The sequence below is a fragment of the Macrotis lagotis genome, chromosome X, assembly GCF_037893015.1.
Source record: "Macrotis lagotis isolate mMagLag1 chromosome X, bilby.v1.9.chrom.fasta, whole genome shotgun sequence".
Lineage (NCBI taxonomy): Eukaryota > Metazoa > Chordata > Mammalia > Peramelemorphia > Peramelidae > Macrotis > Macrotis lagotis.
The window spans coordinates 106,340,841-106,365,055 of NC_133666.1; positions in this window are offsets into that span (position 1 = coordinate 106,340,841).

The window sequence follows — 24,215 nt, forward strand, 5'->3', positions numbered from 1 at the left end:
TAACAATTTGTTACTATTGAGGTTTTCTATACTTCTCAGTGAATGGATGACTTTCTATCCCATAGTTCCAATTCTTTCTAGATGGACAAATGGATTTTCTATCTCAATGATAACAGATTTTCCCAAATAGAGCAGCTCTGAGGCCCCCATTTGGGTCAAACCTTGCCTCTTCCTTAAGTTTGCTAAATATATTTCTGAGCCCTAATCATGTATCCTTGTCACAGTGGATCTAATTCTTCCACAGGAACAGATAAAATATGTTTAGAAACTAAACAACATTCTACTACCATATTCTACTATAATAACATAGTTGGCACAAAACCAACAAAATCAATAAAATAATACATAATAAGCAACTACCTTTCAGTTGTGTTGAACACAACCTCTTCCAGATAATAAATAGGTTGCTCTTTGTGGGTTATCCACAACTACACTTTTTAAAGCAGACAGGGGAATGCAGACAATACAACACAGTTTGTAACTGACAAAGCTAAAGACAAAGAACTCTGGACCTTTGGTTTCTTAAGCTTAGCAAGGGACAGAGACTTGGGATCTGGCACAGACTGAAGCTCTTTCTATTCAGGAACTTGACTTGATAAAAATTTCTAACTGCTTCTCACTGCAACGAATTCATTGTTTGTGGAGCAGGGGAGTGGATGGGACTTGAGAATGAATTTATTACCATTCTACCCTCAATTTTCTGTGACCATGACTTTGGAATCTCTGTGACTATGTCAACTCCTTTCTCTCTCTTTACTCCTCAGCCTAGAAGTAACAGTAAAGGAAGGAAGCAATAAACAAGACATATGTTAAATCTGTTTAACTGTTGCTTACTGTCCCCAGAGGAAAGTAAGTTCTTTGAGGGAAGGAAAATAATTTTCCTTTTGCCTTCTACCCAGTAATACACACTTTGAAGAACATATTATAAATGCTTATGGGTGTGGATCTAACATACTCCTGCAACCCCAGTATGACTGAACTGTCAAATCAGTCATCAGCACTACCAATGAGAGCTTTAACTGATTATTCTTGCAAGATGATAGCATACAGGGGGCAGAACCAAGATGGCTGTGTGAAGGCAGCACTTCCCAGGAACTCCTTCCCCCCAAACTCCAAAAGCCAACAAATTATAACTAGCCAAAATTTAGAGGGGTAGAACCCACAGAAAGATTGGTGATACATTTTCCTAGTCCAAGATAACTTAGAAGTTCCATGGGAAAGGTGTGTTTCACCAGGACCGGGGGTTGGAAAAAAGCCCCAGTCCCAGTGCAGCCCAGCCCGGTCCAGAGATCACTGGCAACACCTTGAAGGGGCCGTGACAGAACTCTGCTACACCAGAATGAGTGTGGAGTGAGGAACACCAGCCACAGAATCTTCAGTGAGAATCTGGAGAAGGCAGCCTGCACCTCTAGAGACAGTAAGGATGTCAGGGAAGACTGCAAAAATTTCTCTGCTCTCCCTCAGAGTAGGACTCTATTGTTTGCCTACACTCAGATGCAGTTTGCAGTTTGGACTTCCATACTAAGTAGCCAAGCAGGATCCCTCCTTATAGCTCCAGAGCAGAGGGAACTGAGGTGGTCATCTACATATCAAAGCACAGGCAAGAGGAATAAAGGTCCCAGTGGGGTGTCCCCCCCCCAAAAAAAAAAACCCAAAGCCTTGGTAGTGCAGCCTTGGACTGAGGAAATGAGTAAACAACAGAAAAAGAAGAATCTGAACATAGAGAATTACTTTAGTCCCATGGAAGATCAAAACACGTACTCAGATGATGACAAAATTGAAGCTTCCTTATCCAAAACCTCCAAGAGGAAATAGAAAATGCATTCAGACTATGGATGAGCTCAAAAAAGACTTTGAAAAGCAATTAGATGGAGGAAAAATTATAAGGAGAAATGAGAGCAATGAAGAAAAGTCATGAAAACCAAATCAACAATTTGGTGAAAGATTATACCAAAAAATACTGAAGAAGGTAATATGTTAAAAAACAGTTTAGGCCTAATTGAAAAAAGGAAAACAAAAGGCAAATGAGAAGAATGCCTTAAAAAAGCAGAATTGGCCAACTGAAAAAGGAGATAAAAAAACCTCTCTGAAGAAAATAACTCCTTCAAATGCAGAATGAAACTAAAGGAAGCTGATGACTTTGCAAGAAATCAGGAAGAAATAAAACTCTTCCAAAAGAAGCCCCAAATTAGAAGAAAATGTGAAATATCTCATTGGAAAAACAACCAACCTCGAAAACAGATCCAGAAGAAATAATTTAAAAATTATTGGGCAGGTGGCAGAGCCAAGATGGTGACAGGAGAAGAGTCTCTCTTAGGTGCTCTCTCTGAAAACTTATAAAAAACAACTCTAACTAAATTTTCGAGAGACAGAACCCACAGAGGGATCCAGTGTGGCAGTTCTCCAGCCCAAGGTAACCTGGAAAATAGTGGGAATGCTCGGCTCCACAGAGTTAGAGGGGCAACCCACCAGAGTGAAAACACTTCAGTCTCCCAGAGACAGCCCCGGGTGCTGGGAACCGCAACTCACAGCAATGGGGGCAATTTCCTGACCTATACTCAGGGAGCACTAGGCACAGCTTGGAAGATCAGTGGGGGACCTCCACTAGAGCAAGCTTGTGAAACCCAACCCTCAAGGCACTCAGCCAGCAGCCTGGCAGAGGCAGCCCAGGTCCAGGAAACAGAAGCAGGTGGAGCCAGTAAGCAGGAGCCCCCAGGCAATTCAGCTTTGAGTATTCAGCCTAGGGAAGGGAGAGGAGAGAGACTTCTGAGGTCTGTCCTCTGTCCTTGGAACATGACTCTGGAGCTCTGACTACATTTAGATCCTGATCACAATCTATAGGCCCCACCATAGAACAGGAGGGCTTCCCCCCCCCCCCCCCCGCCACCTCTGCCCCATGGCAGAGGGGTGTGCTTGTGATCATTCACAGACCAGGAGGGAGGACAGAGCTTCACACACTGAGATCCTTGTGGGGGTGGGCAATGATACTCAAAAGCTCAGGAAGCACCCCAAGACCAGGCACAGACTGGGGAAATGAGTAAACAGAGGAAAAAAGAGGAACACCATCGAGAAATACTTTGTCTATGATCCCAAGGATAAAAATACTCAGAAGATGAGGAAGTCCAAGCTTCTGCATCTAAAGACTCCAAGAAAAACAGAAATTGGGCTCAGGCTATGACAGAGCTCAAAAAAGATTTTGAAAATCAAGTGATGGAGATAGAAGAAAAATTGGGTAATGAAATGAGAGAGATGCAGGAAAAACATGAAAAGATGTCAGCAGCTTAGTCAAGGAGATCCAAAAAAATGCTGAAGAAAATAGCATATTAAAAACCAGCTTAGGCCAAATGGATAAAACAGTTTAAAAAAAGCTATTGAGGAGAAGAATGCTTTGAAAAGTAGAAATAGCCAGATGGAAAAAGAGATAAGAAAGCTCTCTGAAGAAAACAAATCCTTCATATCTAGAATGGAGCTGAAGGAAGTTGCTGACTTTACAAGAAGTCAGGACACAATACTTCAAAACCAAAAGAATGAAAAATTAGAAGAAAATGTGAAACATCTCATTGGAAAAAAACAACCAGTCTGGAAAACAGATTCAGGAAAGATAATTTAAAAATTATTGGAATATCTTAAAGTCATGATCAGGAAAAGAGCCTTGACATCATTTTTAAAGAAATCCTTCAGGAAAATTGCCCAGATATCCTAGAAGCAGAGGGTGAAATAGAAATTGGGAGAACTCACCGATCTCCCCCGGAAAGAGATACCCCCCCAAAAAAACCCCTAGGAATATTATAGCCAAGTTCCAGAACTCCCAAGTCAAAGAGAAAATATTACAAGCAGCCAGAAGGACACAGTCAGGCTCACACAGGACTTAGCAGCAACTACATTGGAAGCTTGTAGGGCTTGGAATATAATATACCGGAAGGCAAAAGAGCTTAGAATGCAGCCAAGAATCAACTACCCAGCAAAGCTGAACATCCTCCTCCAGGGGAAAAGATGAACTTTCAATGAACCAGGGGAATTTCAAATGTTCCTTTTGGAATGGCCAGAGCTGAACAGAAAGTTTGATCTTCAGGTACAGGACTCAGATGAAGTCTGAGTGAAGGAGAAGGGTAAAATATGAGGGACTTAATGTTGATGAACTACATGTATTCCGGCATAGAAAAATGCTACTGATAATACTCATAGGAAACTTCTCATTTAATAGATCAGGTAGAAGGAGATCTTATGGATGAAGCACAGGAGAGAGCTGAGTTTGAAGATATAATATATTGTAAAAATGGAGTCAATGGATAAAAGGGAAATGTAATGGGAGTAAGAAAGGAGAGGTGGAATAGACTAAGATATTTCATATAAGATTTTTTTTATTACAATGAGTTGTTGCAATGATATGGAAGGGGGGAAGGTGAAGGGGAATGAGGGAACCTTCGCTCTCATCAGAGGTGGCTTGGAGAGGAAGCAGCATATATACTCAATAGAGTATAGACATCTAGAATAAGAAGGAGAAAAATGGGGCAGGGGGATGGGGGTGATGTGAGTGATGAAGGAGAGGGTGGACTGCAGGGGAGAGTGGTCAGATATAATGCATTTTCTTTTTTACTTCTTGCAAAGGGCTGGGATTGGCCTGTCTGGGACCACGGGGCTGAATAGTTGCTGAGCCTTAGGGGTGGTAGGTAGGCTCAGGACCTCTTGGCCCCAGGGCCAGTGATTAGTCTGCTGTGCCACTCAGCTACCCTACAGCACATTTAAGAAGAGGGACAGAGTGAAAGGAGAGAGAAAATATAGTGTATGGTAGTGGGGAACTATGAATGAAGGGAGCTGCGATCAGCAATGGCAATAGTGGAAAATTATGGAAATAGCTTTTGTGATGGACTTATTCTAAAGAATGTGATCCACCTGTGACAGAGCTGGTGGTGTTGGAACACAGACTGAAGCACATTTATTATTTTTATTATTATTGTTGTTGTTATTGTTATTTTGGGGGGGGTGTTTGTGGGGCAGATGGAGTTGGGTGGTTTGCCTGGGGTCGCACAGCTGGGTGATTGTTGGGTGTCTGAGGCTGGATTTGGACCTGGGTACTCCTGACTCCATGGCCGGTGCTCTGTCCACTGCGCCACCTGGCCACCCCTGCTATTATCATCATCATCATCATCATCATCATCATCATCATCATCATCATTTTATTTTATTTTATTTTGGGGGTTTTTTGGTTTTTTGCAGGACAGTGGGGTTGGGGTGGCTTGCCCAGGGTCGCACAGCTGGGTGATTGTTGGTTGTCTGGGGCCGGATTTGGGCTTGGGTGCTCCTGACTCCAGGGCCTGTGCTCCGGCCAGTGTGCCATTTAGCTGCCCCTATTGTTATTATTATTATTATTATTAATTTTAATTTTTTCTTCTTTCCTTTATTGCTCATGAAGGTATATTTTGGGGGAGGGGGTATTATGTTTACTCAAGAATATTTTAATAATGTATAATAAAACATTTGTACAAAAATAAAATGAATATAAAAGGAAAAAATTAAAAAATAAAAATTATTGGCCTATTTAAAAGCCACGATCAGGAGAAGAGCCTAGAATTCATTTTTCAAGAAATAATATCAACAGCTAGGTGGCACAGTGGATAGAGCATCAAACTTTCCTAGGGGTAGTAGGTGGGTTCAAGACCTCTTGGCCCCAGGGCCAGTGATTAGTCTGCTGTGCCACTCAGCTACCCCACAGCACATTTAAGAAGAGGGACAGAGCTGAACAAAAAGTTTGCTCTTCAAGTACAGGACTCTGGTAAACCATAGAGGTGGTGGAAGAGAAGGACTAACTATGAGTAACTTAATGATATTGAACTGTCTGTATTCCTGCATGGGAAGAAGATATTGATAACTCATATGAACTTTCTCATATATAAGAGATGTTAGAAGGAGCATATACAGACAGGACATAGGAAGAGTGGAATATAATGATATAATATAGTAAAAAGATGGAGTCAGTGGGTGATAAAGGAAAGGACTGGGAGGAAGGGAAAGGAGATGAAGAAGAAGCTAAGAAATTTCACATAAGGGGCGGCCAGGTGGTGTAGTGGATAAAGCACCTTGGAGTCAGGAGCACCTGTAATTACCTAGCTGTGTGGCCTTGGGCAAGCCACTTAACCCCATTTGCTTTGCAAAAACCTAAAAAAAAAAATTCACATAAGAGTTAAGAAAAAGCTTTATCAATGGAGTGGAAAAGGGGAAGGCAAAGGGGAATGAATGAGCCTTCATTCTCATCAGAAATAGCTCAAAGAGAAAATAACATACACACTTAATAGGATATAGAAATCTATCTCACCCTAGAGAAAAATGAGAAGAAAGGGATGGGATAAGGGGGAATGGGGAGAGGGAAGGGAAGGAATAGGTGATAGAAAAGAGGGAAGACTGAGGGAGGGGGTACTCAGATACAATACACTTTTAGACAGGGCCAGGATGACAGGAGAGAGAGAATAGAATAAATGAGAGTGGGGAGGAATAGAGTGGAGCTACAGCTAGTAATAGCAACTGTGGGAAAAATATTGAAGCAATGTCTCTGGTGGACTTATGGTAAAGAAAGCAAGTCACCCCAGAGAAACAGAGCCATTGGAATCTGAACACAGACTGAAGTACATTTTCTTTCTCTTTCTCTATTCTTGAGGTTTCTCATCTTCTGGGGGGGGTATGTTTACTTTTATGTTTACCCTTATGACACATTCAATTTTGATCAATGTATAGCATGGGAACAATGTAAAGATTATCAGACTGCCTTCTGTGGGGGAGGGGGAGGGAAGGGAGGAATTGTAAAATTCAAAACCTTACAAAAATGATAGGCAGATACTACTATTGTATATAATTGGAAAACAAATAAAATGTTAATATATTTTTTTAAAAAGATGGTAGCATACACCCCTATAGAATTTTAAGGTTTACATAATACTTTGCTCACAACAGCCCTTTGAGGAAAAATATCATTATCCACATTTTACAGATTAAAAAACTGAGAGGCTCATAAAAGGAGAGACTTGCCTATGAGAATATAACTTGTAAGCATGGCAGTCAGAATTCAAAGCCAAGTTTTCTGATACCAGACCAAAGCTTCTTCCATAACTCTTTATAGTCTCATAATAATGGGTAGTACAACTAACCAGTGATTTTGGCAGAAAAAGGGATAGAAAACTAAAATTTCCTAAGATTATGGTGCTTTCTTAATCTGAATGAGAATAGGTGAAAAATTGGCATAACAAAGTGGATTGGAGAAGGCATTCATGGCTTTTTTTTTTGAATCCTGATGGTGCTTTAGGTTCTTGAGATTATTGTTTTAGATCTATTATTATGTTTTTGCTCAACTAACTACTAAGTTTAAGTTTTTATAGAATAAATTACTCCTTTTCTTATTTTTTGAAGTTTTATTAATGCCTTTTTAAAACTTAAACTTCCTAATCTAACACTCCCACCCTAAATCTCCTAGCAGAATACATTATCTCTCCATCAAGACAAAGAAAAAGGCAAAAATTATCAACCCAGTAACCATATCTGTCATCATGTGAAACATTCCATACTTGTTCTGCATGCTGGAGAATTAGGTCTTATTTGCATAGCTCAGGATGCTTTGAGGGTGTTTCCCTGAGCTTAAGGAAGCTTTTTGTGGTTATAAATTCCAGTTTGGGATTGGTTTGTGTGAAAGAGGTCTACTTAATTCTGGACAACTTTTTGATTAAAAAAATGTATGTCCATAAAAATGCTATTAACAACTTTCAGAATTTGGAACTATGCCCAAAGGGCAGCAAAAATGTGCATAACCATTGATCTAGCAATACCACTACCCAGTCTATACCCTGAAGAGATGATGAAAAAGGATAAAAACATCACTTGAACAAAAAAATATTCATAGCAGCCTTGTTTGTGGTGGCAAAGAATTGGAAATCAAATAAATGTCCTTCAATTGGGGAATGGCTTAGCAAACTGTGGTATATGTATGTCATGGAACACTATTGTTCTATTAGAAACCAGGAGGGATGGGAATTCAGGGAAGCCTGGAGGGATTTGCAGGAACTGATGCTGAGTGAGGATGAGCAGAACCAGAAAAACACTGTACACCCTAACAGCAACATGGGGGCAATGATCTAGCTTGATGGACTCGTTCATTCTATCAGTGCAACAATCAGGGAAAATTTGGGGCTCTCTGCAATGGAGAATACCATCTGTATCCAGAGAAACAACTGTGGAGTTTAAACAAAAACCAAGGACTATTACCTTTAATTTAGAAAAAACTGATATCTTATTGTCTGATCTTGCTATCTCTTATACTTTATGTTTCTTCCTTAAGGATATGATTACTCTCTCATCACACTCAGTTTGAATCAATGTATACTGTGGAAAAAATGTAAAGACTGACAAATTACCTTCTGTGGGGGTGGGGAAGGGAAGTAAGATTAGGGGGAAAATTATAAAACTCAAAATAAATAAAATAATTTTAAAAATGCTATTAAAAGTCTATGCCTAGGGGCAGCTAGGTGGCATAGTGGATAAAGCACTAGCCCTGGAGTCAGGAGTACCTGGGTTCAAATCCGGTGTCAGACACTTAGTAATTACCTAGCTGTGTGGCCTTGGGCAAGCCACTTAAACCCTGTTTGCCTTACAAAAACCTAAAAAAAAAAGTCTATGCCTCAAGGTTTACCAATATTGCTCCAAGCAGGATCTAGAAACTTGGCTGAAACTCATTCTTAGCCAGTAACTCCTGAGAAATGTTAACAAATGTTGACTGAGTCTCACTCAAGAAAAGAGACATGACTTTTCCAGAGAGAGACAAGTATGTAAAGAGAGCTAGAAAGCATGATTTGAGGCACATTTCTAGTCTGATAATCTAGCCTGATATAAATGACATCAATGATATATCTATATCTCTCTCTATATATATATTTATTTATTTCTTAATAACTCTCACAGAAGTGTTCCTAGAAATGGAATGGAATTATAATCTCTCCTGGGTTCAGGTACTACTCTGCTCACCACAAAGAAAATGACTATTACTCCAAAGAGAGTTCAAGTATAGCTTGCACATCTTCTTGTTCTAGTCTCTTTAACAGTTTCAACTCATCCTGAGAGTTGGAGATAAAATCAGCCTTCTGCCTAACAAGCTCCATTCAGAAGCAAATAGACATAGAGTTTCTATTTCTTTTTAAAGAATATCAGTTTTGAATCTAGAAAATCCAAGCCTGTTATTATCATTAAATGCTTGCTAAATCCACTCAAATGATTTCTAAGAACTTATTGTTCTGGCTAAAGGTAACTCGGTATGCCCATATGTTGTGTGTATGTGTATTATATATACAAACATATAGAAATACAGACATATAAATGTCTATTAGATAGATAGATAGATAGATAGATAGATAGATAGATAGATAGATAGATAGGCAGACAGAAGACAGATAGGATAAGTGCTTCAGATGGATAGTGAGCTAAGCCCAAAACTGAAAAGGGTAAAGGGGTAGGACCAGATCACATTCAGAAAATCACAGTCTTCCAACAATGGAATCCTGATTCATCTAGGGTGATAAATCTGAGTCTCCTCATTTGGAAAATGAAGGCTATGAACCAGTTGATCTTCTATAAGATTTGAATTTTAGGATTATATAAAAACTACTTACTACTGTAAAAATGCAAGTTCTTTAATTAAAAAATATTCTCCAACTATGACTCTGAACTATCTAATACTATTATTTCTAAAGTCACATCTGCAAACAGGGAAATGTAAAGAATCAGGGCAGGAATAAATAGCATGTAGCATATTGCTAATGCTGATATTCATGTGGAAAGTATCAAAAAAAAGTTTATAGATTTGAATACTCTAAAAGAAGATGGACTGGTCATGTACTGAGAATTAAAAACATAAGACAGACAGCCCACAGATTACATGGGTGATCTCAGAGTTAATTAAAGAAGAAAATGATGGTTTCTAGGGAGTCCTTTAATTGAGGAATTATAGAAAGACATGAACAAGAACCCCAAAATACAAGGACATAGCTTAAAGAATGGCTAGATTTGAGGGTGAGATTTGGATGCCACAGAAAATTGTATGTTGGGTCTAATGTCAGAAAGATTTGTCTTCCTGAGTTCAAATCTACTCTCACACACTTAGTAGCTATATTACTCTGGTAAAATCACTTAACACTATTTACCTTTATTTCCTCATCTCTAAAATGGACTGGAGAAGGAAATGACAAACCACTGCAATATCTTTGCCAAGAAAATTCCAAATGAGGTCATAAAGAGTCAGATGTAACAGAAATAATTGATCATTAACCTACTTTAAGTCTATCCCAATTCCAATTCATTCTCCAACCCCAAAAGTGATTTTTTTCAAAATTGATATCTAATCATGTCGTATCACTTATCTCCCTTCTTCCTTCCCTCTCTCCTCTCCTTCCCCCCCCCCACCATGCTTCAAGTCTTCTCTCTTTTCTTTTCCTTCCTAATCAATGCCAGCAACTCTCTATCATGACCCAGGATTAAGTACAAAATTCTCTTGTGATTAATACTTTTCATAAACTTCCCCCCCAATTTGTCTTTCTATTTGTTTCATGGCCCTTTGTGAACAAAAAATTTATCACTTCCTTCCTATCTGATGATGAACTTCTCTGTATTTAACTTGAAGGGTCTTAACACCAGATGCATACTCAAAGCCAAAGTCTGGTAATACTTGGTAGAGCCTGACCTCTACTGGTATAGCCTTCTAGAATGAAAGGTCAGGGGCGGCTAAGTGGCGCAGTGGATAAAGCACCAGCCTGGAGTCAGGAGTACCTGGGTTCAAATCTGGTCTCAGATACTTAATAATTACCTAGCTGTGTGGCCTTGGGCAAGCCACTTAACCCCATTTGCCTTGCAAAAAACCTAAAAAATATATAAAAAAAATAGAATGAAAGGTCAGCTCCACATCATGATGAGATATTGGTGTAGGACTTTTCTGTGTGATGCAATGAGTATTCAATTCATGCCTCTTCCTTACCACCTCCATCCCACACCCCATTCAATCAATTGCAGTGTCTTCCTATTGCCTCCAGGATCTAATAGTGTATATGTGTGTGTTGTGTGAAATGATATAATGAAATAATATAATACAATGCAAATAATATAATGAAATAAAAAATTAAATCCTGATTTGTTTTTAAAGTCCTCCATAATCTGGTCTCTTCCTACATTTCTATTCTTCTTATACCTTACACAACACACTGCTCCTGCCTTTCTCCTCCCACTGACACTGACTTCTTTGCTGTGTCTTCTGACTTGTGGACCTTTTAACTGTTTCCTGTGCCTGGATCACTCTCCTTCCTCATCTCTTCCCCCCAAATTTCCTTAGCTTTTCAAGTCTCAGTTAAAGCCTTACCTTCTTCCAGAAACCTTCATTGATCCCCTTTAATGCTGGTGTCTGGTTCTTCTCAATTTTTTTGTCTGCATCTTGTTTGTATATAATTATTTGCATATTGTTTCCCCCCATTAGACTATGAACTCTGAGGACAAGGACTCTCTTTTACCTTTCTTTGTATTCCCAGCACTTAGGACAGTGTCTGACACATTGAATGTACTTCATGAATGCTAATTGATTGATTGACTTGAAGGCAGGAGAGATGGTGAAATAAAGTAGCTACATCTTTCTAGACTATGATTTATTGAGCAATGAATTCAGTTGTAGAAACAAACTAAGAGCAATGCTCTGGGGAGTTAAGGACCATGACCACTGGTTTCTACACAGTTAATATATAATTTGGAGGTAGTGAGTAATAGGAAAAACAGAATTATAGGGACAGAAGTACTTAGTTTCTTATGAGGAAGAGGAGAGTTGGAAGATACTGAGGTCAAAGAACTAATCTTACAAACAAAATATTAATACAGGCATATATTAATATAATACATTATATAATGTAATATAACATTTCTATTCATTTGTTATATTATTATAATTATATTAATTATATATTCTGTTGTTATATTATTGTATTATATTGTGTTGTGTTGTGTTATATTATGTTATGTTATATTATATTATAATGTTATATATTAATAGAATATAATTGTTAGTAAGTAGATGACAAGTCCAAGAATTCAATTATTTGGTTGCTTAGGATATGGAATTGACCACAAATTGATAATGCTTTGAAAGGAAAAGGAGAGACATGGAAGGAAGTGATGAATTTTTTCTTCACAAAGACCCATGAAACAAATAGAAAGACAGATTGGGGGCAAGTTTATGAAGAGTTTTAATCACAAGAGAATTTTGTACTTAATCCAGGGTCATGATAGAGAGTTGCTGGTATTGATTAAGAACAGAAGAGAGAGAAGACTTGAAGTGTGGGGGGGGGGGAGGAAAGGAGATAGGTGGATATGACATGATTGGATATCCAGATATCCACTCCTATGTGGAGTGATTTTGGGGAGGAGAATTTATCTTGTGAATTCTCCAGAATCAAGAAATTTATAAACAGCTGAAACTCAGTTTCAGAAAATGTTGAATAAAGGTAAAATGGAGTCACTAATGTTATTTTTAGTGTCAAATTCCTCCACTTTGTCCCCCATTTATTTATATTCAACTATTAGAGTTTATGAACAGAATGTTAGTATACCTTAAAAGTCATCAGAGGGGTTGGGTGAGACACACAGAATACAAGCAAAGTCTTAATCTCATATATCTCCTAAGGAGACAAATGCTATTGAATAGACCATATAGATAAACTGAGCCAAGCTACAAGATCAAACTACTCACAGTGTTCACCATGGACTAATTTGAGAGGGAAATTTTATGTTACCAGGATAACCAAAAAATAAACCAAAACCTCAGCAAACAAATTCCACAAAACAAAATAATTAAAGCAATATGACAATCATCAATATTAAATACATTGTCTCCTTTGTAACATACTTTGTACATGGGTTACCACTCCTACATCTTAAGTCCTAGATGTCCCAAGTAATCGACTGGTCCTTGTAAATATCTTCCTTTGGACATTCTAGAATAGGTCTCTCTCTCTCAAGGGAGTTCCTCTTACTAGAACTACTTCTCTGGTTCCAAATCCCTTGCAGAGATTCCTGGATAATTTCACTAAATTTGTCAGTTACTAGAAAACATTATATGTGGTACAACTTCCTAAATTTTATTTTCTAATAACTAGTTCTTGTGGTCTAAACTAGCTCAAACCTGATCTTATTAACAACAGAGTTATAAGAACATCAAATTATTAACCCATAATTCATCTGAAATTTTAGAGAATTTGAATTTTTACATACTTCATATTTCTATCTTTACCTAAACTTGTATCTGATATGAGCAATGTCATCAAGGAATAATCTTAAAAAGGATAGAAGGAACAATCTTAAAAAGAATCTATGAGGGTCTGACTTGAAAGATGAATTCATCTGTCTCACAAAAATTATCAAAAAATATTTTAAAATTTCAAAAGAAAGCAATTTTGCTTTCTTTCCAATTATCAATGTAATTTCATATATATAAAATACTTCAATCCTGAGAACTTATTACTAAAACATGCTCAATCATTAGAAGCATTTGGAACCTAATTGTGTGTGTGTGTGTGTGTGCACATGTGCATATATATCCTTAGTTTTTAGAAAACATGATCCTGATTTTTTTTGAAATTGCTATTCCATTTAATTGGAAAAAATGTATATCTTTGTTTTATAAACTTTTATATATCTTTTTCTTAATCTCCTTATGATGACATTTCCATGTAATCCTGAAAGAATGAGATATTTCAAAGAACTAATCTTATAAATATAATATTAATATAGTCATATATTAATATAATATAATTGTTAGTAAGTAGATGACAAGTCCAAGAACTCAGTTATTTGGTTGCTTAGGATATGGAATTGATCACAAATTGATAATGCTTTGAAAGGAAGAGGAGAGACATGGATATGACTATATCAAGGTTTTTCTCCTCAAGGGCATAGAATGACCTAATATAAGCCATAATGGGGAGGGGGATCACCCTTAGCTTTGTTTGATTCCAGGCAAGAGTAATATTTGACATGGAGTAAAATTTCACTTTATTCACAGGGTGTCAAAAGTCAGGCTCAGAATTAATCAGAGGGAAGTTTTCCTATTCAGAAATGAAGTAGCACAATGGGAAAACTAATCAAGAAGATCCTACTCAACCTACACCAAGGTTATCCCCTTAACTTTCCCAGATATGGTTATCCACTTGTAGCAATTTTGAGTTGTACTTCCTTTGGGCAGCACATGGCATTCCCCTTGAATGGTAGACTTAATGACATTTCAGACACTAATAACTGAAATTAAGATTTAAAACAATATCAGATTAAAGTCTCATGAAATTTTACCTCAAATAACAAAATTATACTAATCACAATTTAGGACTAGATTATTCATCTCATGTCATAACAACAGTAAATAGTGAACAACATAGGAACAGTTCCTTTTCCTTCATTTATAATAATCACATTCTGGAGTTTTTACACATACAGTAAATACCTGATAGCAGTTGACTCAAAACCATAGAAAAATTCTGACTATAGTAAGCCTCCAATCTGTATTACCTATTTACCCTTAAAGCAAGATTCTCTTTCTACCAAGTTAGCTCAAATATGTACTTTAGATTTTTACAACATCTAATCACTAGTCTGATTATATCTTATGACCTCACAAATAAGGATAAATTAAGGGATTTGTGCTACTTTTCTTACAAGAGTAGATTATTATCCATCTTTAGAGCAAAATATACCTCATTAAATAGTTAACAGTTTTCAAACATCTTATACCATATTCTTTTAACAATTCAATATAATCTAATAGCATATGGATCAAAAGAGAAGTCACTTTTTAAATAACATTTCTGATTTCACAATTCTACAATATAAGAAAATTTAGAAATACAAAAAAGCACTTTACATGACATCATGTGTTTATGATCTCTTTGGATTACAGGCCTAGTAGTGGTATTTCTGAATCAAGTAGTATGCACAGTTTTATTGCTCTTGGGATATAGTTTCAACTTGCTCTCTAGAATGGTTGGAATAGTTCACAACTCCAATAATGTATTAGTGTCCCAGTTTTACCTCTCCAACATTTATTATTTTTCTTTTTTGTCATATTTGCCAGGTGTGAGGTGGTATCACAAGAGTTTTTAAAAAATTTTCTGTAATCAAAAATAATTTTGAACACATCTTCATGTGCATGTAAATAGCATGGTTTTGTCATCTATAAGCTGCCTTTTCACATTCTTTGACCATTTATTAGTTGGGGCATGACTTGTTCTTATAAATTTGAGTCAGTACTCTATGTATTGAGAAATGAATTCTTTATCAGAGACACTTGTTGGAAAGCTTCTAAGGCTTTCCTTTTAATCTTGGTTGCATTGGTTTTGTTTGTACAAAAGTTTTTATTTAATATAATAAAAAATTATTTATTTGACATTTTCTAATGCTCTCTATCTCTTGTTTGAACAAGAATTCTTCCCATCTTCTTAGATCTGAGAGGTAAACAATTCCTTGCTCTTCTAATTTGCTTATGATACCATACTTTATGTCTAAATCATGCACAATTTTGACCTAATCTTGGTTCACAGATACTCTTCTTTGGTTTGTATCCTATTGTTTTTCCAGTTTTTTTTAGCAGCTTTTGTGAAACAGTGAGTTCTTGTCCCCAAAGTTGTGCTCTTTAGGTTTATCAAACACTAGCCTATTATGGTCTTGTGTACTAATCTATTCCATTGATCTACTACTCTATTTCTTAACCAGTACCAGACAGTTTTTATGATTATTGCTTTATTCTATAGTTTGAGATTTGATAATTCTGAGCAACCTTCCCTTCCTTTGTATTTTTTCATTAATTCCCTTGATATTCTTGATCTTTTGTTCTTTTTAAAGTTTTTTTTCCCCAATTACAAAAGTAGTTTTCAATATTCATTATTTTGCTAGTATTTAAGTTACAAATTTTTCTACCACTCTCCTTTCTTGCCCCTCTCCCCATGGCAGTGAATAATCTGATACAGGTTGTACATGTACAGTCATATTTAACATATTTCCATGTTAGTCATGTTGTAAGAGAAGAATTAGAATTAAGGGGGGGGGACTGTGAGAAAGAAAGAACATACATTAAAAATACCCTATATTCAGGCACCATAGTTTTTTCTTTCAATGTGGAAAGCACATTCCATAACAGGTCTGTCAGTATTGTTCTTGATCACTGAACTGCTGAGAGAAATTTCATCCATCATTAGTTGATTATCTCTGATCATCTCAAAATGATTGTGAAAGGTACAATGTTCTCCTGGTTCTGCTCACTTCACTCAACATCAGTTCATGCAAAGCAGGAGTCCAGCCACTCTTGCCTTCTTACAGAACAATAGTACTCCACATATTTTATACCATAATTAGGTCAGTCATTCCCCAATTAATAGGCATCCCCTCAAATTCCAATTCTTTGCCACAACAAAAAAAAACTGCTATAAATATTTTTGTACGTGTGGGTCTTTCCCCCCTTTTTATGGTTGCTAGATCAAAGGGCATGCACAGTTTTATTGCACTTTGGAATAGTTCTCTGGAATACTTGGAGTTTCCCAGTATTTGGAGTTGTCCAAAATGGTTGGATAGTTTTACTAATATTGAACCAAACCTACATTCCTGGTATAAATTCTGTGTGATCATATTATTTCATCCATTGCTGCAATCGCCTTTTTAGTATTCTGCTAAAAAAATTTTTTTAATGATCAATCTTCATTTTTGTGTGTTTTTCTTTTTGAGCCATCATGATTTTATAGAACTATCTCTTAAGATGAGGAGGACATATAGAATCTGTCATGGTGAGTGTATGGATGATAATGATGAAATAATTCATTTTTTTTTTAGGTTTCTTGCAAGGCAACAGGGTTAAGTGGCTTGCCCAAGGCCACACAGGTAGGTAATCATTAAGTATCTGAGGCCGGATTTGAACTCTGGTACTCCTGACTCCAGGTCTGGTGCTCTATCCACTGCGCCACCTAGCTACCCTGAAATCATTCATTTTAAAAAATATTTTATTTACTTGTTTTTCCAACTATATGCAATGGTAATTTTTGTCAATCAATTTTTTGCAATGTTTTGAGTTTTACAATTTTCTCCCTCTTGTCCCTTCCCTCCCCACCCCTGATAAAAAAACAATCTGATGTAAATTTTATCTTTATAACTATACTAAACATAGTTCAATATTGAACATGTTATGAGAGAAGAATTGGATCCAAACAGGAAAAAAAGAAAACATTAGGTGTGTGGGGGGAGATAATACATAAGATGACTTTTAAAAATTGAAGATAAACTGCTTTGGTCTTCATTCAAACTCCACAATTTCTTCTCTGGATATGGATGATATTTTCCTTATCAGGACTTTTTAAATTGTCTTTGATTATTATACTGCTGAAATGAACAAGTCCATCATGGTAGATCATGACCCTATGTTGTTGTTAATGTTCTGGTTCTGTTCATTTCACTCAGCATCAATTCATGCAAGTCTTTCCAGGCTTTTCTGAAATCCCATCCTTCATGATTTCTTATGGAACAATAGTGATCCATCACATACAAATAACGCAATTAGTATAACCATTCTCCAATCGATGGGCAGCTCCTCAATTTCCAATTCTTTGCAACTACGAAAAGATTTGCTCAAAATTTTTGCATCAATTTTCATTAGGGAAATTGTTTTATAATTTTATTTCTCTGTTTTGGCTCTTCCTAGTTTGGTATCACGACTATATTTGTATCATAAAAGGAATTTTTTAGGATTCTTTTTGCCTAATTTCCCAAACATTTTATATAGTTTTGAAATTAATTGTTCTTAAAATGTTTGTTAGAATTCACTTGTGAACCCATCTGACCCTGGGAAATTTTTAATTAGAGAGTTCATTAATGGCTTATTCAATTTCTTTATATACAATGGGATTATTTAGGTATTCTATTTCTGATTAGTTAGTCTAGGTAATTTATATTTTTGTAAATATTCATTAATTTCACTCAGATTATCAGATTTATTGATTTATAATTGGACAAAATATTTCCTAATCATTGCACTAATTTCTTCTTCATTGGGAGTGATTTCACTCTTTATTTTGATACTGGATAGTGGTTTTCTTTTTTTTTAATTAAATTAAGCAATGGCTTATCTATCTTATTGTGGGTCTTTTTTGGAGCCAGCTCCTAGATTTATTTATTAGCGTAATACTTTTTTTTTTTAGTTTCAATTTTATTACTCTCACTTTTGATTTTCAGGATTTTCAATTTAGTACTCAATTGGGGATTTTTAATTCCTCTTTCTTCATTTTTTTTAGTTCCACACCCAATTTATTTATTTGTTCTTTTTCTATTTTGTTTGTGTAAGAATTTAGAGGAATACATTTTCCTTTTTTTTTTTTAGATTTTTTTGCAAGGCAAATGGGGTTAAGTGGCTTGCCCAAGGCCACACAGCTAGGTAATCATTAAGTGTCTGAGACCGGATTTGAACCCAGGTACTCCTGACTCCAGGGCCGGTGCTTTATCCACTATGCAACCTAGCCACCCCAGGAATACATTTTCCACTAAGTATTCTTTTGACTGCATCCCATGAATTTTGGTATGATGTCTCATTATTGTCATTCTCTTCAATGAATTATTGTTTCTTTTATTTATTCTTTAAATCATTTGTTCTTTAGGATCCAATTAATTTTAATCTATCTTTCTACTTCCCTTTATTGAATGTAATTCTTATGCATTATAATCTGAAAAGAATCCATTTAATATTTTTACCTTTTTAAATTTATTGTAAGATTTTTATGCCCTGTTACATGATCAATTTTTGTGAATGTGCCAAATGCTGGGGAGTACTTGAGTTCAAATCTGGCCTCAGACACTTAATGATTACCTAGCTGTGTGGCCTTGGGCAAGCCACTTGACCCCATTGCCTTGCACCCTCCCCCCCAAAAAAAGCCTAAAGTAAATAAAGAAAGAATTTGGACAGGTTGAGCTAATACAATAAAAATGACAATTCTACCAAAACTAAATTACTCGTTTAGTGCCTTACCAATCAAAATTCCAAAAAAATTACTTTAATGAGTTAGGAAAAATTATAAGTAAATTCATATGGAGAAATAAAAAGTCAAGAATTTCAGGGATTCAATGAAAAAAAGTGCAAAAGAAGGAGGCTTAGCTTTTATCAGATCTAAACTTATATTGTAAGGCATCAGTCATCAAAACTGTCAGGTATTGGTTAAGAAATAGAGTGGTGGACCAGTGGAATAGATTAGGTGCAATAGCAGAAAATGATTATAGTAATCTGCTATTTGACAATTCCAAAGAGTCCAGCTACTGCGATAAAAACTCTCTCTTCAATAAAAAAAATGTTGGAATAATTGGAAATTAGTATGGAAGAAACTTGGATTGGACCAACACCTCACACCCTACACCAAGATAAGATCAAAATGGATACAGGATCTAGACATAAAAAATTATATTATTAGCAAACTAGAAGATCAAGGAGAAGTATACCCATCAGATCCATGGAAAGGGAAGCAGTTTATGACCAAGGAAGAGATGGAGAACATCATTAAAAACACACTAGATAATTTCAATTACATTAAATTAAAAAGCTTTTGCACAGACAAAACCACTGTAACCAAGATCAAAAGAAATGTAGTAAATTGGGAAGCAATTTTTACAACTAGTATTTATGACAAAGAAGTCATTGCTAAACTATACAGAGAACTGAATCAAATTTTCAAAAAACAAAAAAAACCAAGCCATTCCCCAATTGACAAATGGTCAAAAGATATGCAAAGGCAATTTACAGATGAGAAAATCAAAGTGATCTATAGGCTTTTGAAAAATTGCTCTAAATTAGTACTTATTAGAGAAATGCAAATGAAAGCATCTCTGAGGTACCACCTTATACCTCTCAGACTGACCAATATGACCAGAAAGGACAATGATTAATGTTGGAGGGGATGTGGGAAATCTGGGACACTAATACATTGTTGGTGGAACTGTGAACTCATCCAACCTTTCTGAAGAACAATTTGGAATTATGCCCAAAGGGCAACAAAAATATGCATTCCCTTTGATCCAGCAATAGCACTACTAGGTCTATACCCTGAAGAAATATGAAAAAGGGTAAAGAACATCACTTGTAAAAAAATATTCATGGCAGCCCTATTTGTGGTGGCAAAGAATTGGAAATTAAGTGAATGTCCTTCAATTGGGGAATGGCTTAACAAACTGGGGTATATGTATGTGATGGAACACTATTGTTCTATTAGACACCAGGAGGGATGGGAATTCAGGGAAGCCTGGAAGGATTTGCATGAACTGATGCTGAGTGAGATGAGCAGAACCAGAAAAACATTGTACACCCTAACACCAACATGGGGGTGATGATCAACCTTGATGGATTTGCTCATTTCATCAGTGCAACACTCAAGGACAATTTGGGTCTTGCAATGGAGAATACCATCTGTATCCAGAGAAAGAAATGTGGAGTTTGAACAAAGACCAAAGACCTTCAATCTAGGGAAAAAACCATTAGCTTATTATGTAATTTTGTTATCTCTTAGACTTCTTGTCTCTTCCTTAAGGATATGATTTCTCTCTCTTCACATTCAACTTAGATCAATGTATACCATGGAAACAACGTAAAGACTAACAGATTGCCTTCTATGGGGAGTGTGTGTGGGAAGAAGCGAGATTAGGGGAGAAAAATTGTAAAACAATAAATAAAATCTTTCTTTTAAATAAAAGAGACCATGAGGGATGGGAATTCAGGAAAGCATGGAAGGATTTGCATGAACTGATGCTGAGTGAGATGAGCAGAACCAGAAAAGCATTGTACACCCTGGCAACAACATGGGGATGATAATAATCTTGATAGACTTGTTCATTCCATCAGTGCAACAATCAGGGACAATTTTGGTTTGTGATGGAGAATGTCATCTGTATACAGAGAGAGAGAACAGTGGAGTCTGAACAAAGACCAAAGACTATTACCTTCACTTTAGAAAAAAAAAAACCTATTATCTTGTGTAGTTTTACTATCTCTTGTACTTTATTTTTCTTCCTTGGGAATATAATTTCTCTCTCATCACATTCAACTTGTATACCATAGAAACAATGTGAGGACTGACAGACTGCCTTCTGGGGGGGGGGGGGAGAATGGGAGTAAAATTGTAAAACTCAAAATAAATAAAATCTTAGTTTAAGAAAAAAAAAGAATTTGGCACATAAATATTTTGGGTTGCTATTACTCCATTGTCTGTGTCTATAGTTATTTTAAATGGAATTTCTCTTTCTATCTCTTGTTCTTGGGCTTTGTTGTTCATATATAGAAATGATGATGATTTATGTGGGTTTATTTTATATCCTGCTACTTTGCTGAATTTGTTAATTGTTTCAAGGAGTTTTTTAGAAGATTTTCTGGGGTTCTTGGATATGCCATCATATCATCTGCAAAGAGTGAAAGTTTTACTTCCTCCTTGCCAATTCTGATTCCTTCAATTTCCTTTTCTTATTGCTACTGCTATCATTTCTAATACTATATTGAATAGTAATGTTGATAATGGGCATCCTTGTCTCACCCCTGAATTTATTGGAAATGCTCTGAGTTTATTCCCATTGAATATAATATTTGTTGATGGTTCTTAGATAGATACTATTTATTATTTTTAAGGAAAACTCCATTTATTCCTAAACTTTGTAGTATTTTTAATAGGAATGGATTTTGTATTCTTATCAAAGGCTTTTTCAGCATCTATTGAGATAATCAGATAATTTCTGCTAGTTTTACTACTGGTATGTTTAATTATGTTTAGTGTTTGCCTAATGTTGAACCATCCCTGCCTGACTGGTATAAATCCAACCTGATCATGGTTTATTTTCCTAGTAATAACTTGCTGTAGTCTCATTGCTAAAAAATTTTTAAAGATTTTTGCATCACTGAGAAAGTTGAGCAGAATCAGAAAAAACATTGTACACCCTAACAGCAACATGGGAGTGATGATCAACCTTAATGGACTTGCTCATTCTGTCAGTGCAACAATCAGGGACAATTTGGAGCTGTGATGGAGAATACTATCTGTGTCCAGAGAAAGAACTGTGGAGTTTGAACAAAGACCAAGGACTATTCCTTTTAATTTAGAGAAGAAACTGATATCTTATTGTCTGATCTTGCTATCTCTTTTACTTTATGTTTCTTCCTTAAGGATATGATTTCTCTCTCATCACATTCAGTTTGGATCAATGTATACCATGGAAACAATATAAGGAGAGGCAAATTGCCTTCTGTGGGGGGGGGTGAACAAGATTGGGGGGGAAATGGTAAAACTCAAAATAAAATCTTTAAAAAAAATTTTTGCATCAATATTCATTAGGGAGATGCTCCATTGTCTGCTATCTTTTTAGCATGATGTAGTTTCTTTCTTTATCTCTCTTAGACCTGTTTTTGTGTTTATGTTGTCTGAGGTCAGGATTGTTACCTCAACTTCTTTTACTATCTGAATATTTCTCTCCATTTTATTCTTCCTCCTATTGTTTTCTCTCTCTTTCCACCCTTTCCCTCCTTACCAGTGTTTTACTTCTGTCTACCATTTCCCCTGATTGACCCTCTTCTGTCAATTGTCATTCCCTCCCCATTTATTTATTCTTATCCCTTCCTATTTCCCTGTCAGGTAAGATAGCTATTTTCAACAATTATATTTATTATTCTCTCTTTGAGCCAATTCGGATGAGAGAAAGATTCAAGCGATACTCATCACTCACTCTCCCATCTTCCTCTTTACTGTAATAGGTCTTTTCCACTTCTTCATGTAAAATCATTTACCTCATTCCATTTCTCCATTCCTTCAGTACCCATTGTATTCCTCTTTTTCATCTATTTTTTTTTTGCAAGGCAATGGGGTTAAGTGGCTTGCCCAAGGTTACACAGCTAGTTAATGATTAAGTAGTTGAGGCTGGATTTGAACCCAGGTCCGCCTGACTCCAGGGCCAGTGCTCTATCCACTGTGCCACCTAGCCACCCCCTCATCTAATTTTTTAAATGTAATTTGACATCATTTATGTTCTGTTGTTCCAGGATTTGTTTTAGGACTGTTTGGAGGTAAATATGGGAGGGTTGCAGTTATTTCTTACTCTACTATCTTGGCTCCCAGAAGTGGAATTCCTACAATAATTCTTTGAGAAGATAACCACTGATAGGAGACTTTCCAGAAGAAATGAATTTTGATGGAATTGTTTAGAGAATTCAGAGGTTAAATATTTATTCAGCAGTCCTATTAAGTGCATTATGTTTTCACTTTTTAACTATATCAATCTCTTGGGAGAATATAATGGTTTTTCACCAACACCAAATGGTATTTTTTTGGGAGAAAATATGCTTTTATTTTATGTTTAAGTCTTTGGACATGACCTCTTGGGAGTCTTCTTATGGTTTAAGCAATTCTTTTATGTGAAGTAAATAGATAGCTCTCCTATAGCTGATTTATATTGTGTATGTGTAATACCTTTCCAATCTGCATTTTGGGGAGACACTGGACGTTAAACCGAAACCAAGCTTTAAAGGTGCTTCCCCTGGGATTCTTGAGTGAAAGGGTATAAAAGATCTGGAGTCTGATCCTTCAAACTACCTCAAGATTAAAACCATAGTCAGAGGTAGGAGTCACTTTGAAATGAGAGAATATGTACTACAGCTCCCTTAGACAGGGCATCAATTCTCTTTTGTTACATTAGTGATAGAGCAGATGTGGTGAAGATAATCCAAAGTAATGAATGATAAAGTAGTTAGATGGTGCAGTGAATAGAATTTTGTGCCTATCCTACATCAGGAAGACCAGAATTCAAATCCAGCCTTTGTGGGCCCAGAGTCTCTAACTGTCTGCATCTATTTCATCATTTGCAAAATGGAAGCAATACTAACACTTTCCTCCCAGAATTGTTGTAAAATAAAATGAGAAAATATTTGTAAAGTGCTTTGCAAACCTTTAAGTACTATATACCTGCTAACTATTAGTATTATTCCCTAATGGATTTTTTTCACATTGTGTGTCTACAAATATGTATTTAGGCATATTTACCATCCTAATTATATTTTGCTTTAGGGTGATATATTCCCTCTACACAGAACAACTGATGGTAGTAAAAGGCTCTTGTGATATAAAGAGTGGTGTATGTATATGTGTGTTTGTGTCTGTGTGTAGCAAACT